We start from the raw sequence: 18,028 nt of genomic DNA, 5'->3' as shown, positions 1-18,028 counted from the left end.
TGCGCAGGCAGACCACCCCCTTCCGAGGGGTCGTCCGCTCCCTGGGGGGGCTTCCCGAGGGCAGCAGTGGAAGCCCTCCTCACCTGTGCTGGCCCCCATCTGTGCCCGCAGGCCGTGCTGTTCCAGCTGCTCTGTGGAATCCCGCTCCTGAGCCTGGGTGGCACCCCACAGGTACGTGGGCTACGGTGTGGCTCTTGCTTTCCTTGGGGTTTGTTGGTGGCTTTCTGCGCCAGCTGAGCAGTGCTGCAGCCTCTCCCTGGCCAGTGGGCTCTTCTCCACAAGAAGCGGGGACGAGTGTTTTTCCCCCAGCTCGCCCTGCTCCCGGGCCCTGCGCCGTGCCCCGGCCCCTCTGTCAGCCACCGCAGGGCGCTGGGGCAGAAGGAGCTCCCAGCACGCACTGGCAACGGTTTTGCTCTGTGCCTGTAGGTGATTTGTCCGGGACGTCCGAGCATGGTCCTGTCCTCGTGCCCCAGGGCGATCCCCCAAGTAAGTCAGCGGGAGGGAGGAGCGAGCATTGCCCTTGTTGTTTGCTGCCCGCGTGCAACGGACCTTCAGCCTTCCTTGGCGTCAGCCGCGCAGGAGAGCAGAGAGGGAAGGGCTCAGGCTCCGTGACACGCCTGGGGCGCTTTGCCTTGCCAAGCTGTCTTTGCCAGCCGCTCCGCCCCCATTCGTGCTGCAGAGCCAGCGGGTATGGTGGGCTTGAGTTTCGAGCCTGGGCTGAGCTCTGGGGAGGCCCTTCTCTGGGCAGCTGCACGCACGCTTCGTTCGTCTTGTCCCGGCACGCTGGCACTGCAGGCCCCTGCTGCCTGTTTGCAAGAGGCTCCTGGGCGGGAGGGAGAGCCCAGGGCCGTGCAGCAATCCCCTGTGGGAGCTGCGCGATGGGAAGAAGCATCCCGCCCTGTTTGGTGGGAGCTGCTCTGTTCTGTGTTTGCTTGCAGGTGTGGCTGTAGGCGACGGCTCTCCAGCTTCCGCGCTGGGTCCTCGAAGAGCAAGGCATCAAGCGAGAAGAGGCCAAAGCTCCCAGAGGACCTCGGCAATCCTGCAGGAAATCCTGCAGGAACTGGAGGGAGCACAGGGTGGGTGTGCAGCACGGGGAAGCCTGAGGGGCTGGCTACAGCCGTGTGCATGCTGAGAAGCATCGCCTGCTGCAGCTAGAAGCATCCTCCTGCTGAGGAGCGGTCGCTCCCAGTGCAACTGTGCCGCTTTCTTGCCGAAGGGGCGGACGGAGAGGCTGTGCAGAAGGAGGCGCTTCCCAGGGGAAACACGCTGCCAGGCTCGGAGGGAGCGCCAGAGGCAGCGCCAGCGACCGTCCCGCCAGGTAACTGCCGTCCGGTGGCACGCTTAGCACAGAGCAGGTGCTGCCAAAGGAGCCTGGAAGCGCTCTGGAGGAGGGCTGTGGGCTCTGGCGCGCGGAGCTCAGCGCCAGCAGTGTGCCAGAGATGCTGGCGGGCCTCTGTGCCTGTGGCTGGGGATCGCCTGCCTCCCACAGCAGCCAGTTGCAGCCCGTGACCCGTACCGGAGCGTACCTCCCGCAGCACCTGAGCCCCGCAGCTTGCCCAAGTCCCCAGGGGCCCAAAGCAGCACCGCAGCAGCGAGTGGGACCCCTCCTGCGACCTGCGGCCCAGGGGGCTGCACGGACTCGCAGAGGGAGCCTCTCCGTCCGCCCGGCCGTCCGCCTGTCCTTCGGCATCCTCTGTGCCTAAGCCGTGCTGAGGCTTTCCCTTTCTCTCCTTCTTGGCAGTGCTCTCGGAGCCCGGAGAAGCCCGCCACACCGGGGTGTTCCAGTTTTTTCAAGAGAATCCAGGTACTGAGCAGCCCGTAAGCGGGAGCCGCGAGCATGGCGGCGGCGCCTTCTGCTGCTAGCAAGGCAGCTTCTTCCCGGAGAGGCTGGCAGCGGGAGAGCGACCGTCTCGGCACTGCCAGAGCTCCCGCAGGCTGCCCAGCAGCGCGAGGACGCGCTAAGGCCCAGAGCTGTTCCTCCAGGTGCGGCTGGCGAGAGGAGCGCGAGTGCCTCGGCCGGTGCCGCCGTGCGCAAGCACTGCCTCGTGAGCGCGGCGGCAATCGTGGGCTCCCTGCTCTTCGGCACGCTTCTGTGCTGCGGGGTCATCCGGCTGCGCAGGAGAAGACAGCAGTGAGCGGCCGTCTCTCGCCCCAGCTCCCCGTCGGCCGGCTGCCGCTGGCCTTGCAGCACCGCCGGTGAGGTGCTGCGGCGCGGCCGCCGGGTGCTGCCCAGCCTCCTCTCTCCGCAGGCGCCTCTCCGCAGCCTCGGAAGCCCGGGCACCGAGACGGGCCCAGCGCCAGCGGCCGCCACCCGGGCCTGGACGAGCGCACCCCAGCCGGCTGCAGCGCGACCGGCCCAGCGCCCTCCAGCCCCCGTGGATACCACCCCCCCGGCCCCCACCACCGTCCCGGCCCTCCTGCCAGGGCTGGGGGCGGCCCCCCCGGCGTGCGGGGCAGCGGGGGGGTGAGGACTGGCAGCCGGCCGGCAGCTTGTCCGAATAAAGCTCTGCACCCGAATCGCCAGTGTCCAGGCTGTGCTTCGCCTCGCGCTAAGTGGCCAGGGGAGGGAGAAGCTACAAGCAACCTGCGGACACCTTTCCCCCCTCTCCAGCCTCTTCTGCCGCTTGTCCCCGCTCTCTTGCCCTGCTCCAGCACGCAGGCCCTCCCATGGCATTGCAGGCCTTCCCAACGGGGTCCTGCATGGGCTTCCCTTTCTCTGCGACACCAGGAAAGGGGAGGCACCGCCATCAACAGGCTGTTCCCAGTGCTGGCAGCCTTGGGGACACCAGAGCATTCCAGACACGAGCTGGGGCTCTCTTCCGAGCAGCTGCGAACGAGGCTGTCCCTTCTCAGATCCGCTTTCCAGCCAGCGGCAGAACAGAGGCAGAACCTCTTCCTCCAGCTTTCCTGCTTCTTTCGCGCTGTTTGCCTGCCTGTTCTTTGTCTCCTTGTCCTGGCCAGCCTGTTGTCCGGCGCCCTGTGGGCTGGACACACAGCTCTCTGTCTCCTCAGGCTTTTCCTTAGAGCATCAACAAGTCCTGAGCCCTGCGGGTTGGATGGCTGAGAGAGGGAGTTAGGGGGATACAAGAAATCGTTAGCCACTAAAAAGGAGGAATTATCCTTTCAAACAAGGCTTTGGAGCCCCAGGAAGAGGCTTTCTGCCCTAATATGTGATGCTGGGGCCAAAAAATGTCAGGGCAGCGTGGTGCACACTCCACTCTCTGCTTCCTCAGAATGGATGTTTGGACCCTAAAATTCAGGCCTCGGCTCCTAGCATGAGGATTTGGGGATTTGAAAGCAGGGCTCTTCCTCTCACATACGGCTTTGCCATCTAAGAAGGCCATGGTGCATCTTATAATAAAATTGTGGACCCTAAAAATAGGGAATTGCCCCTTGGAAATGGCAGCCTGCTCTGTGGGATTGACGTGTAAGCAAGAACAATCCTGTCAAAAGGAGGGTTTATCCTTTCAATCAAGGCTTTGGAGCCCAAGGAAGAGGCTTTCTGCCTTAATATGTGACTCTAGGGCCTAAAAAGAATGCTTTGGGCCCTAAAAGTGAGAGCCTGGGTCCAAAAACGGAGGGTGTAGGTGATAAAGGCGGCTTTGGATCCCAACTATAGGCTCTCTTGTCCTGAAAACGTCCTGAAAGCTGGGTGCTTAAGAACAAGGCTGTGGTCTATACAGAGGAGCCTTGGTGCCATGCCTGTATGCTTCTCAGCTGCAAAGAAAGGGTGAGAAAAAGGCTTTGGATCCACAAAAGATGCTCTTAGCCCTGAAGTGAAGGGGTAATAGGGCAGAAGTCCCCGTGAAGTCCTTCGGCACGATGAAGGCCTGCGTGAGCTCCAGCAGCAGTTTCGTCAGCAGAGGTTTTCCCTGGTGGGGCCGGGGTGTCACAGCACACACACACACACACACACACACACACACACACACACACACAGAAGCGTGTTTTTGTCCAAACATTAAGTATTTACAACAAATTCGACAAGCGCTTTTCCTCTACCAGCAGCAAATGCCTGAGGGCCCCCACAGCTTCACAAATCATAGCGGGAAGAGCCTACCGTGCCGCGAAAAGGTCGGAAAATAATTCAAAATTGATCTGCTAGGGGAAAAAAAATGCTGGCTGGTGGCAGGGTACACAATACACCCGAATCTCAGCTCTGTCCTCCGCAGGGTCAGTGCCCACGCCCAAGCGCGATGCTGATGGCACCCGAACATTTGCTGTAGCAGGCAGCAGAGCCAGCAGCTCAGGGGAGCAATTTTGAAAACCAAGAGGCACTTAAACAACCCTTCATCGACCCCATGACTGCGGCAGAGTCCCGACTGCTCGCCCCGGAGTCCTCACACCAGCAAAAAGCACCAACCAAAGCCTGGGGGAACTTTGGTACAGCACAAGAGAAGGGAGTGGGGGTAGCGGAGCCGCATGGCAGAGCTGCTGCTTTTCACCATTTGATCATCCCTGATAACTGAAAGTAAGGCTGGGTGGGCTGACCCCCACCCCCACTCCTGGCAGCAAGCTCAGTCCACAACACACTGGAATAACGATTCTGCTCCCTCCCACCCCTACAGCTTCATCATCTGACACGGGTACAGTCAAAACAATGGCATACACGAGTAAAAGTCAAGAGTTGACATAGTAACTCCAGGATTTGGCTATCAACTGTCCGAGAAATCAGAACACCGAAGCTTTACAATGTGCCCAACATCGAGTTGTGCCAAGGGGGGAGGAAGGAAGAAGCTTTATGTTTAAGCCTTCAGGGCATTGCTCCACCAGAAGATCGATTTGCAGCCACCATGGCGTGCCAATGGAGATCTTTCTGTGCCAAAAGAAGTGCTTTGTCCTCTCAATAGCGAAGGTAGCCACCTATAGTTACAGAACGGATGCACAAGCCCTTAACTCTGAGCAGCAGGAAAATTTAGGACAACTGAGTGCAGATCCTGCCAATTTCTACCAGTTCAGACTGTGCTTTAAGTCTCATTGCAAAGCCTCAGTTAGAAAAAGGATCACCTCGGGGTATCCAACAAGAAGAACAGTTTTTTTTTTTGTTTTTTTTTTTTAATATACCATAGGACTATGCAGTTCAACTGTCAGTCATCTCGGAGAGTTCAAGGAGGAGCTCATCGTCGTCCTTCCCTAGGTCTAAGTCGATTTCGGCTTCCAGTCTGCCTCCTGAGATTTCCCAAAGTAGCTTCTCCAAATCGTCATCCACAGATAAGGGCGCGTTCCCTGTGGAACTCAGCCGGCGTGTCCGTGCCTCTTCTAGCTGGGAAGAAGCTGAGGTCGAGGTCTCCATCTGCTCCTCTAATCTTGCCGGGCTTCCAAGACGCACTTCAGGTCTTGGGAGAGCAAGAAAGAACAATCAGGATATGCCATTTCTTAACGGGAAATCCCTTTTCTGCAAACCGGCTCTTAAAACTGTAGGCAAGCCCTCCTACGCTTCAATCTTATACAGGGATTGTTATCAATCAACCCAGGGCTACATTTAGAGCCCGATGTGTTACCAGCTACATTTTTCAGTCTGGGGCTTTATCTGTGAAGCCAGGGCACCTGGAGTTGAGGTGGCATTCTTGAGGACCAAAAGGCAGAGGACACTACTCCTCATCTATCACCTCATGAGGAAGTAGAACTTCACCTCCTTCTCGTTCAGGTATTCAGACAACCCAAGAAGTCACTGGAAAGCTGTGCTGACTTGCAGCATTTAAAGAAAGCCTAATTAAGCAATCCTGCTAGCTGCTAGAAAGTGGTTTCAGGTGACTTATTCCTTTGATGGATTTGGGCTTTAATGATCTCAGAACCCTCCTTTTTTCCCACATGTGACAGAATTTATGTTTCCCTGGGGATATACACTGATTAAGAAAAAGAACAAGTTGGGGTTGTCACCTGTTTTGGGCATTTTCTTCAAGTCTGATGGCTGGGATGTGCTCCGGCACGTCTGAAACACCCTAGAAAGCAGCAAAACAGTATTTATGACACATGGGTAAAAGATTCCTTAATAGCTTTTTCCTCCACACTGCTTCTCCTCTGGCATTGCGGAGCCGTGGCCAAAATACAAAACCAAGGTGCTCCTGAAGAAAGTTCACATTCACCTGGAGGTTGCTCATGATCTTGTGTCTTTTAAGAACATGGCATTCATGGACAAAATCCCCCCCACCAGAGAAATCACAGCATCAGAGTACCGGTTAAAGAGTGCCATTCAGCTCATAAATACAGAAGGGTTCTACAAGCATCCTGTAGACAGCTACTGGATTTCAAAGGAAACAGAAGGCCTGCAGAACGTTTGCCTTTTCCACCTTTTCTCCTAGAGGAGGGTAGAAATTTAACAAGGGATCCATCTCTGCATTAGCCCCTGGCCTTACCATGGCTGCTTTTTTGGCTGGAGGTCCCATCATGTCAGCATCCAACGCAGTCCGGAGTTCCACAGCTCCTATGGCAGAGGGATAACTCCCAGGTGCCTTACGTTTCAGTGCCTTCTTCTTGGGGAAAGTCACTTTCCCACCCGAAGGCTTCGCAGATGTCATCAAGTTGGCTAGAGTAAAAGGAAGAGAGAACTGATACAGTCTTGCTCTGCCTCAGGAAAAATCCAGGTTCTCTTCATCATTTCCACAGTCCTTCTACACAGTTAAATGCATTTGGCCAGCAGAATTGCACCGCCATTGCCTGGATTCTCAGGAATGTTTTCCACATAGTAAACTCTGTCTACCAACAATCCATACAAAGGAACACAGAAACCGAATAGCTACAGTAAATAAGAATCCAGGACAAGGGAAACCTCAGACACATAGCAATCCTAAGTGCAAGCTAGGTTCACAAATATAGACAGCTTTTATATTTCAAGTCCTGCTCCCTCTAGGAAAGGAAAAAGCAGCAGTTAGAGTAGGACAAGAGTGTATGCAACTGTTGTACCAGCTGCCTCACCCTTGCAGTAATGTCCCACAGTTAAGTTGTTCTACAAAGTCCAAATTTGTAGTGTCATTTTCTACTCTCCCGTTCCTTACCTAACATCTGGCTGGCAGGAAAAGAAACAAACTAAGAAAAAGAAAGTACACACTTCGCTTCGTAGCATTGCGTGGCAAAATGCACCCAGCCAGAGTTACAGCATGAGAATTGTCATCTTCTGTCTGTATTTCAGAAGACAACCTAAGGAACTCTTAACCTTCAACACTTACTTTTAGCTTCCCGGCCCTGAAATTGAGCTGCCACTTTCCCTGCTGGTTCGGTATGAAAGAAGCCAGCAGTAGATTTGACAGCAGCTTCCTCCTTCCCAAGCTTCTCTTGTTGTTCTCTCTGTTGCCACTTCTCCCACCGTCTCTCTTCAAAGCTCTTCTCTGGACATTTAAGACTTCCACTCTGCTGAGTGGGCTAGAAGGAAAGAAAAGCAGTGCATGAATAGGACAAAAAAAAAAAATAAATCCGTGGAGATTTCGTTAAGAAAATCTGATCAGCAATCCCTCCAAAATGGTCTTGATGTGGAACAGCGTATTAATATCGTTCAGGTTACTGTTGTGTTTTTTTTTTTTTCCCCTAAAATTCTGCCTGTAACAAGAGCCATGCTTTACTATGGACACAGTCTGACATATCTGCAATATCCACTATGGCAAGCTTCTTTAAACAGCTAGGGTGTTCTGCTGTACATCTATTTATCCCATTCTTTTTAAGCAGCAGAAAGTCATACAAGTTCCCCTAGACAGTATCCACTGACAGATTGATTTCCTTGAACACAGAACTCTGGCCTTCTGTATTAAATCCTTCATGTCTGACAGATCAAGTCAGTAAGAACAAAAAGAATTCCCTCCACGTTAACTGTGTAGATTTCAGCTGGTGCTAACAGGGTTTCTTTGTTGCTGTGGTATAAACAGACTGATTCCAAGTTTGAGGAGTACAGAGTTGTCTGGAAATGCTGCTGGCGATAGGCTTTAGACTGCACTGCAGCTCCTACCAGGTGCTGAAGGGTAAGAACACACTCAAGAGGGTGGCACATGGTGAGTAACCAAACTTGTCAGAATGATCAGAAATTGTACGAATGTATGTGTGTCTTCACAGAGGACTCACCTGTACATCAGGCACAGAGGAAAGTTTAGGAAAAGGCCGGTTCAATTCCACTGCCTTCTTTTCTTTTTTTAAAGCACCTGAAAAAGAAGAGAAAAAAAAGTTTGGTCAACGGCAGAAATAAAGAAAGCTGGGTACTTGTTTCCTTTGTGCATTTATTTCCTTGTGCCCCATGAGAGAGAGAGAGACAGGCTACAATGTGCAATCCATTCAGCAATTATCCATGAAGCAGATCCTGAGCAAACTGAACTTGCTCAAGATGGGAAGCACCTCACTGGGGCAGGCATTAAAGCATCTGTTTATGGAGCACCTGTTAGTTTTGTGCTCCATAAAGATTTCTGCTCTGCTGGGGCAGGTCCGGGTTGTGCTGAGGGAGCTGCACGAGCAGGTCTTGCCCCTGCGCTGGAATCTTCAGTTTTACCATGCCCTTCAGCCTCGGCTTTGGCTTGAGTTTCGCGTCTCTGAAGAGCTTTCTCACGACGGATTTCCTCCAGTGTTTTCACATGGATCTCTCCCATCGGCTTAGCAGCCTTCCCTGTCATCATCAAGAAATGAGGAGAAGCACCAACATTTAAAGAGAGTCCAGCAATAGTTTCAGTCTCCAACATTTGTCAGAGCACTAAGGAAAACTAATCTTGAGTGTTCCCAATAATGCATCTTAGAACAATATCCTTAGAACAACATTCTCCTCCTCCGCTGAGCCACTTGTATTTTGAAGACCAGCCCTACCCAGAGAGAACTGCTACACAGAAATGCTGCTTTACTTTAGTACTTTTTCAGACTGCATTTCAAATTCCTGCTCCTGGCAGTGGTTCTGTTCTAATTGTACGGAACGGTTCACAGAAGCAGCCAAAAACCTTGACGAGGCACAAGTAGAAAAGAAACACACACCTAGAGCCAGATTTCTGATAGTGGCTGTCAGAAGAGCTTCAGCACTCAAGCAAGAGGCATCAGTTCTTTGTTTTCGTTTCAATTAGTTTTTAGGGATGGATGAAAGCAGTCCAAGTTCATGGAAAGGAAGGAGGAGAAAGCATATTTAATATCTAGCTGTTACCTCTCTCAGTACTGGTCTGTTTCGGAGGTAATCCCAGCCTGTCCTTCAGAGACTTGGCAACTTGAACTGCAAAACAGAAAAAGAACGAATTAGGGAGGCTGCAGAATGTCAACTTCAGGTTCACATTGCAAAACAAGACAGGAAAGGGAACTTTGAACCCCAGTGATTACCACCTCAGCCAACATGCAAAAAGAAACATCACTGGAAAAGGACAAACAGAAAGACTAAATACAAAACCCAGGAATCCAATCCAGATGCCCGGTTAGTACCTGGATCTCTCTTGGGTGCTTTGTCAGCATTTCCCGGAGCCTCTACCTTCTTCCCCAGCCTTTCAGCAAGGCGGCGCTTCACTGGAAGGGTGCTTACATCATCTTCAGAGAAAACAAGGAATATTGTAAGAACTTTTCTTTGCAGGAAGCTTTGAGAACAGTCAACAATAAGCTTCTATTTTTCAAGCATATTTTCATAGAATTGCCTTTCAGCTGATAAATGATTTTTTTTTTTTTTTGACCATTTCTGCAGTCAACACAGATCTCCACTGCAACGTATTTTCCTTTCACACATCAAAAATACTCTTTAATGCAGTCATATATAGAAGGCAGCACCTACGTAACAGCTCATAAAAAGTTCTTACCCGCGGAGGCTTTCCGTTTTCCTTGTCTAGCAGCAAGATCTAGTCGAACCACAGGTTCCTCCCCTAAAACAAAAGGGATTTTCTTTTTCTATTTCACAGAAACCAGTAGCCAACAGAAATATTATCCTGTTAGCCCATGTCCAAAAAAACCCCAGTCAGACACTGTTTTGACAGCTAAACCACATAAACTCATATTTTAACTATAATTAACATAGGAAAAAAATATTAATAGTCTCAGTGCTTGCTTCAAATTCCAGCTGAGACAGTAGAGAGTGAATCTGAGTCTGCTTGACAGCTATACTTTGTGCAGAACAAAGCTGCATAAGCAAGCAGAATATTATTAGGTACAAATGCTGACAAATAGTCCTTTCGAAGGTGAATGTCTACGAGTAAAAGTACTTCCACACTTTTTTCCCTTTCAAAAGCATTTGCACAGCTCTAAACAATTTATACACAAACTCCTGTCATACTGTGTCCACACCTGCCACTGGCAGCCTCTTTAATGCCTCCGAAATTGCTTCTTATACAGCACTGTCTTCTACAGCTCTTTCTTCTCCTTACTCTTCTGTTTTTCAGTTACCCCCCTATTTGCATACTGACACTTTTTTTTTTCTCCTGCCACTGCACTTAACCTGAGCACCAAATCTTGCCAGTACAACCAGGGACTTTAAGCATAAAAGCACGTTTTGAACAGAAGGCAGCACCAGAAGGCTAACATGGGTGAATTGTTTTAATTATTGCTTAACCCTCCAGTTTAGGAGTAATGAAATCAAAACAAAAGCATTCACTATTACCTTTCCTGGAAGACAGTGTCACAGTTCTCACCACTGTCTGGACGTTTTCCTTTTCTAGAGCAGAAAAAATCATAGAATCAATGGGACGAAGAGAAGATCTTGAAGAACCTTCTGTTCAGAGCAACCAAAACATAAGGAAGTTTACCCAACATAAAAAACTATCAGAAAGAACAAAAAACTTTAAATTATTTGTTACTGTCCAAAATACAGCAAGCAGAGCATGTAAATAAGAGAGGTGACTAATTTGCCTCTGGTTGCCCTTTGAACTCCCATTTAGAATACCAGCTGGCTGAGAATCAGGTTGCTTGATGCCCCCCGCTAAAAATGGAAGTCTGTCCCTCAAGCAGCTCCCAGGCACCATCACCTGCCGTGAACAGGATAGGAAAGTAGGGAATATTAACTCACCACCGTGTCTCTTATGTTTTTCCTTCATCTTCTGCGATTTGATTTCCTCAAGTGTTTTTATTCCAAAATTCAGATTGCCCTCTGAAAACAGGAAACAGTTCATGAGACAGGCTTAGAGGCACTCACTGAGGACCACAGCTCCTCAGGCTTCTTAGCGCTCAGCAACTTTCTGAAGTATTTAGAATAAAGCCTGTCAACACTCCTCACAAGTGAAAGAGCCAGAGAACCAAGGGCATTTTGCCCCTCCTTTCATCCTTCAGGCTTAAAAATGTAGTTTTAATTTTAATCCATTTACACGATATTAGATCCCTCTGTCGTTAGATATGGCTTATCAACAGTGGTTGCAAGGCTGCACGTGCAGCCATTTCAACTCCACGCTGTGGCCCTGTTTTGTTCTCCAAAAGTAAAGAAAAGGAGTTCACCTTTCTGACCCAATGGGCACATGATGGTATGAATGGCAGAAATGAGATCATGGAAATAACCGAGTCCATTCAGCACCCCTACATTCTGTTGTGTTTTTACACCACACTGCTTTTGAGTTAACTGTCAAGTTCTTCTGATTTATCCTACTAAGGTGCTGGAATACCTTGTTTAGTAGCAGTAGAACTGCCTTTGCGAGTGGAAATCACCCGTAATCCATTTTTGCCTTCCGCAGCTGGTTGCTGGACGGGAGTTTTAGTTTCTTCTCCTTCCTCAGAAAGTTGGTCTGAAGGGGAAAAATCTATTCAGTTATGCATAGACCAGATTGTTCATGATTACGTAGCTCATGCAGTGACACTTCAGCCCATGCTTCATATAAAAAACTTTGTTGCTGTTTTTTTTATTTATTTTTTTTTTAAAACAGCTACACTGACCTGATGAACTCCTAAGTAGAATACACTAGGACAAAACATCTAGGACTCTAGATTCTCTCTGCAGCTTTAACTACTACACAACACATTGCTCTTCAGACAGAAAAAAGAAATTTCCTTCCTAGTTTCACATAGAACTTTACACAACAGACCAGCTAAAGCCAGGAGTGGTTCTAAGCTTTCCTCCAACGTTTCAGGTTCTGTCCACTGACTGCCAGACAAAGCCACCAGTGACCTGGCCACACTGCCTGCCCTATCGCTAGTCAGACCTCAGGTCATCTGTGATTTATACATTCATTTACAGCACAGATTCCTTCAAGAACCAAAGATTTACACAACCATTTACAGCACAAATTCCTTCCAAGAACCAAAACATGCTCACCATCATCATCTTCATCATCATCTGCACCATTGATTACAACTGGAGGGTGTGTAGGGCTTGGGACATTTTCAGAGTTTTCCACTTTCATCACCCCCTTAGCTGTGGAGAGGGATTTGACTGGACAGAAAGTTTGTTTTGCTGCAGTGACATCTGAGCCACTTTCAAAGCATCGTCCGCGGACTCAGGCGGACTTGGCAGTGTAGCTAGAGGAAGAGGAGGATCATCGGTAATATGGCAGTTTAAAACTTTGACCACAATTTGGCAAAGAGGTGGTAGGAAAGGCAGATAACCCGCACAGACAACGAATTCAGCATCTCCTTTTGCCCATCCCATCACTGTTTACACCGTCAACAATGACTTCCCTTCGAACAACAACACATCTCCCTGCCACCCAGCAAAAGATGAAACAACAGGAAGCAAACTGCAAGGCAAACATCACACAAAGCCAAGAGAAGCTGAGCGCGAAAGCAGAAAACAAACACCAGCAGTACACTCGGTGCAGTACACCTATGGCTGCAGACCTTTTCCTGCACTCACAAATGAACAGTTACCTGATGCCCCCTACAGGATTGGCACCCACTAAGTAATACTCCAAATTAAGTCTTCAGCGCTTCAAGAAAAAGGACCTAAACTCACTCTTGCTTGGTGGGAAGAATTGTCCATCGATGTCACGTCCCTTTGCATGATGAAAAGCACAGTTGGCTTTCTGACAGCCTCCCGGCTGCTCCTCCCAGTAGCAAGGAATCTCACTGCGCTTTTTCTGAAGACAGAAAGAAAGAAAAGCTCGTGATAACATGCACCTGAGGCTTGCAAAGAGATGCGCAGCTCCAGATCATGACAGCTGTCACAACCCAGTGCTGAAACATCATTCCAAAGGTCAGTTTCTCAGTTCAGTGGAGTATTTCTGGGCATATTCACAAAGTTTGCATAAGCTGGAACCACTATGCACATTTAGATTTGTCATCATTCAGTTTGAGAAGACAGGCACTCTCAGACATCAGTTGAGGGTGGCTTAAACTAATACACCTAGGATTATACTAGCATTATTCAGAGGGAAAAAGAACATCTGAAATTGCCTAGGTTAACCCTGTCTAGAACTACTTCTTGGACACTTAGTTCTTCTGCACCTTTAACTTTCCCCACTTCCTACCCCAGGCAGCTAGAACAGCGTTATCTGAAGGATTTTATTTCCCTCTGCTTCCTCCCACCCCCTCTCTTGGTAACAGAAACCAGTATGGTTTTGAAGCAAACGAATCTATCCTGCACAAGCACAATCAGTACACCTACGGCACTGAAAAATGCTTTTGTTGATTGATTTTGAGAACACATCGTTAGGCACTCACGTCAATTTCCATGTGTCTGAATCGGCAGACGTTCCTGAGACAACGACCCTCCTGCCACAGCTTGCAGACCGTCTCATTGCCCAGAGCAGCTTCGCAGTGGCGGTAGGCACATTTGTCTCCCTGGAACCAAAAGGAAACCAACAAGGAAAATAGAGTACAGCCTCAAAAATGGCCATGCTGCTGCCTAAGGTTGCTACAACTGAATTCAGAATCTATCTGGTTCTCAAGTTAACCAAAGACCAGTGTGCTTCCTCCTCCTCATCTACTCCTTCCTGAAAAAAATGGGGAAAAAAAGCAAAGCAAAGGAAAGCCAGCCATACCTTGGTACAGGTAGAATAGAAATAGAAGTAGCAATCGTCTCCTTGTTTAGACATGCCGACGAGTTCTGCTAACAAGCTCGGCTTCTCTCCACAGGGACTTCCTCTGCTCTTGGAGAGAGCTGTCTTCACCCTTGCTTGGGCTGAAAGTCTTCTACTGGCTTGTGAGCAGGGAAATCTTCTTTTGAAAAGTAACCCTCCTGAAGAAAGTAACAAGTGAAAAATAATGAGGAACCAACATTTTTCCAGCTTTCTTCAGTTCATCAAATCAAGTTATCAGTCTCTCGAAGAGAGCAAAGCCTTGAAATCAGCTGTTACATGAACTAACTAAATATGAAAGTTCCCTAAGCAAGCGTTCTCTTCCACATCCTCAATAAGATGACTTGGAGCACATCTGGAAGCCTGAAAACGGAGTCACTCCTTAAAAATCCACCTGATCATACATGCAAGTCAATAATCAACTCTGGCTACAAATAACTTCTCTAGAACACAGTTAGGACGCATTAAACAGCACGTTGCAGGCACTGTGGGTCTTCCATTTCACCTACCTGGACAACCTCAGCAAAGTTACAGATCTTCAAAGACTTCCAGTTAACTTCTCCTGGAGGCCGAACCAAGACTGAATCCGTGAATTAATAATAAAGGGGTAGGAAGAATTTTCCCCCTCACTTTGCCAAGGGAACCTCTCATCCACAATTCAAACATAGCATGCGCTTTTAAACAGCTTATAACTAATAGAGGAAGCAAGTCCATTTGAATGCTCTCTCAGACTGGAGACAGCCAGGGTTAGTTAGCTCTTCAAAACAACATAAACCAAAAAACAAAACAAAACAAAAACAAAAAACCCAGCGCATTTAGAGATGAACTCGTGATTCAAAGTGGCTGCAAAAATGAGGCTCCATGTTCTACAGCCGGTCAATCTAACTTTTTTTTTTTTTTAATTTAAAATTCAGTATGTTCCAATTTCTGGTCTTCAAGATTTCTTCACCTATTAAGAAAACACAAAAACCTTTCCCTGTCTTTATTACCTGTACAGCAAAAAACATACCAGTGCATATAAATCCACAGATGTGCATATGCATACACACATCTGTGTTGATACACACACGAGGAGGGAGTGAGAGAAAGTTAGCGAGAGCGACAGTGAAAATCAGAATTTTTGCCTTTTCGACACAGAGAGCGCGTAAAAATTCTCTCATTTTGAGGGAACTAGAAAAAAATGGAGGCTCTACAAAAGATTTTGATGAGTATGCCTTCGAGGCCGATGCTTTGTAACATGAGTGATCTGGGGGCCAGCACACAAATATGCATACGTATGTACATGCATACAGGATAAACAGATCTATACACACAAGCGTGCACAGTGTATGTTGTATGATCTCCATAGCGAGAACAACTCGTAGCCCTGATCAGACACGTAGAGTTGCAATCAATTAAGAGCAGGAAGACAGCAGATCAAGGGTACAGCAAGCTTTGAGAGGCAGGGGAATGCTCACTTTGCCAGTGGCATGGCTGCATGATACCAAGGATTTTGAATTAGTTGGATTTTTTGGAAGCAATTGGGTTTTTCTTTCTGCGCTGTAGCAAATACCACAGGTTTGCCATCACGTGCTGTTCCCTAATCCATATCTCCATCCTCATCCATTGCTGCAGGATCATGAAAGGTTAGAGAAGACGACTTAGGTCTTCTTCAATTTAACAGCCAATGATTTTTCGATGAGCAGAGCTGCAACAGATTTTATTTAGCCACAAGCATTTTGTTTTTCTTTTTTCTGAGATGAAGTCAGAAATTTTAATTTTTTTTTTTTTTTAAAGACACTAAATGTCACAAAACATGCAACCAGACCAGATAAAGTTCAAATTAGAGTGATTCTGAATCCTTTCATGAAAACGCTGCACATTTCTGTGCAAATTATTTCTGACTCTTCTGGACAAAAGTGGATGAAATAGTTCTTACAAATTAATAATCAAAGGTTGGAACCTTTTACTCACACAAACACTAGTGAATTTTCCAGGAAATGTTTTTTTGGCAGGGAATTTTCCCAAATCTAAAATAAAGAGAGGAAAAGTTGGCTTCTCATATTAGTTACTGCTTTTGACTGCTGGACAAAGGGAATAAAAACAGTAGTTAAGTGCAAGCTTTCCTTCTCTTCTTTACTATGGATAGGAATCGTCACTTCGCACCTTTAGCACCTTCAGAAACACACCCAGTGCCATGCAGGTTCCTCTGCATCTACTTCTAACAATTACTGGTGCTCCTTAGCATGGAAGTTTGACTCAAAACACTCTCCAGATTTAGCTCTTTTGACTGCCCAAGGAGCTCATCATTTTGCTTGTTGCCTTCCAGTTTCCTGAACAGACCGGGAACGCTGTTCAGAATCTGAATGAATCTGGTCTAAGGAATGGGAAGAAAGCAAAACCAAGGATACCTCGCAGCCCTAAATTCCAAAAAAGCAGTCTCATTTTAAAAAGGACCTCAAAAGCTTTTTTTTTTTAACATAGCAATCCAAGCGCTAAACCAACTGAAGTTGCCCCTGAAAGCCTGAATAAAAATTAGTAACTCTGGTGCACTCAGCAGGTCTGTAATAGAAGTTGGTAAGATTTTTATCATAGAATAGAATCATAGAATATCCTGAGTTGGAAGGGACCCTTAAGGATCATCAAGTCCAACTCTTGACACCGCACAGGTCTACCCAAAAGTTCAGACCATGTGACTAAGTGCACAGTCCAATCTCTTCTTAAATTCAGTCAGGCTCGGTGCAGTGACCACTTCCCTGGGGAGCCTGTTCCAGTGTGCAACCACTCTCTCTGTGAAGAACCCCTTCCTGATGTCCAGCCTAAACTTCCCCTGCCTCAGCTTAACTCCATTCCCGCGGGTCCTGTCGCTGGTGTTAATGGAGAAAAGGTCTCCTGCCTCTCGACACCCCCTTACGAGGAAGTTGTAGACTGCGATGAGGTCTCCCCTCAGCCTCCTCTTCTCCAGGCTGAACAGGCCCAGTGCCCTCAGCCGTTCCTCGTACGTCTTCCCCTCCAGGCCTTTCACCATCTTCGTAGCCCTCCTCTGGACACTCTCCAACAGTTTCATGTCCTTTTTATACTGTGGTGCCCAGAACTGCACACAGTACTCGAGGTGAGGCCGCACCAGCGCAGAGTAGAGCGGGACAATCACCTCCCTTGACCTACTAGCGATGCCGTGCTTGATGCACCCCAGGACACGGTTGGCCCTCCTGGCTGCCAGGGCACACTGCCGGCTCATATTCAACTTGCTGTCTACCACGACCCCCAGATCCCTCTCTTCTAGGCTGCTCTCCAGCGTCTCATTGCCCAGTCTGTATGTGCAGCCAGGGTTTCCCCGTCCCAGGTGCAGGACCCGGCACTTGCTCTTATTGAACTTCATGCGGTTGGCGATCGCCCAGCTCTCCAACCTATCCAGATCCCTCTGCAAGGCCTTTCCACCCTCATTCGAGTCCACAACTCCTCCAAGTTTGGTGTCATCAGCAAACTTGCTCAAAATGCCTTCTATTCCTACATCCAGATCGTTTATAAAAATATTGAAAAGTACCGGCCCTAAAATGGAGCCTTGAGGGACCCCACTGGTGACCGCCCGCCAGCCTGACGCAGCGCCATTCACCATAACCCTTTGGGCCCTGCCCGTTAGCCAATTGCTCACCCATCGTATGATGTTTTTATTTAGCTGTATGGTGGACATTTTGTCCAGTAGGATCCTATGGGAAACCGTGTCAAAAGCCTTGCTGAAGTCCAAAAAAAATCACATCAGCTGGTTTCCCTTGGTCTACCATACGGGTGATCTTAGATTTCTTACGGGATGATCTTTTAGATTTCTTTTTTTTTTTTTTTTTGCTCCAGGGTGCCTGTAAAATTTTTGCATTAAGAGATTTTGAACCTTTTGTACCAAAGAATTAGAGATGCGCTACAGTGCCAGTAGCTGGGGGTCTGGAAATACACACCAACAAGTGTCATAAGCTTTGCCTTTGCTGAAGGAAGATGAATAGTACCAAGAAAATCTGTCTAGTTTGTTTTACAGGCTTGTCTTTCTCAGTATGGAACAAATGGACCTCCCTGGTCTAACTTTGCAGTTGCCTATTCTGCCTTTGTCCTGGAAAGAAGAGCAAGAACAAATCTATTTTTGCACTCCAAAAACGCATTAGAGGAGGATTATCACACCCACCTAAGGGTACTTC

At 48.3% G+C, this 18,028-nt stretch overlaps 1 pseudogene; it reads right to left on the bottom strand.

Annotated features, from left to right (window-relative positions):
- Window positions 1-2,636: 2,636 nt before the first annotated feature.
- On the bottom strand, window positions 2,637-16,341 carry LOC137862423 (zinc finger CCCH domain-containing protein 11A-like; annotated as a pseudogene).
- Between the last annotated feature and the right edge of the window lie 1,687 nt (window positions 16,342-18,028).

Source organism: Anas acuta, chromosome 11 (genome assembly GCF_963932015.1).
Source record: "Anas acuta chromosome 11, bAnaAcu1.1, whole genome shotgun sequence".
NCBI lineage: Eukaryota > Metazoa > Chordata > Aves > Anseriformes > Anatidae > Anas > Anas acuta.
This window is presented reverse-complemented; position numbering and strand designations above follow the sequence as displayed.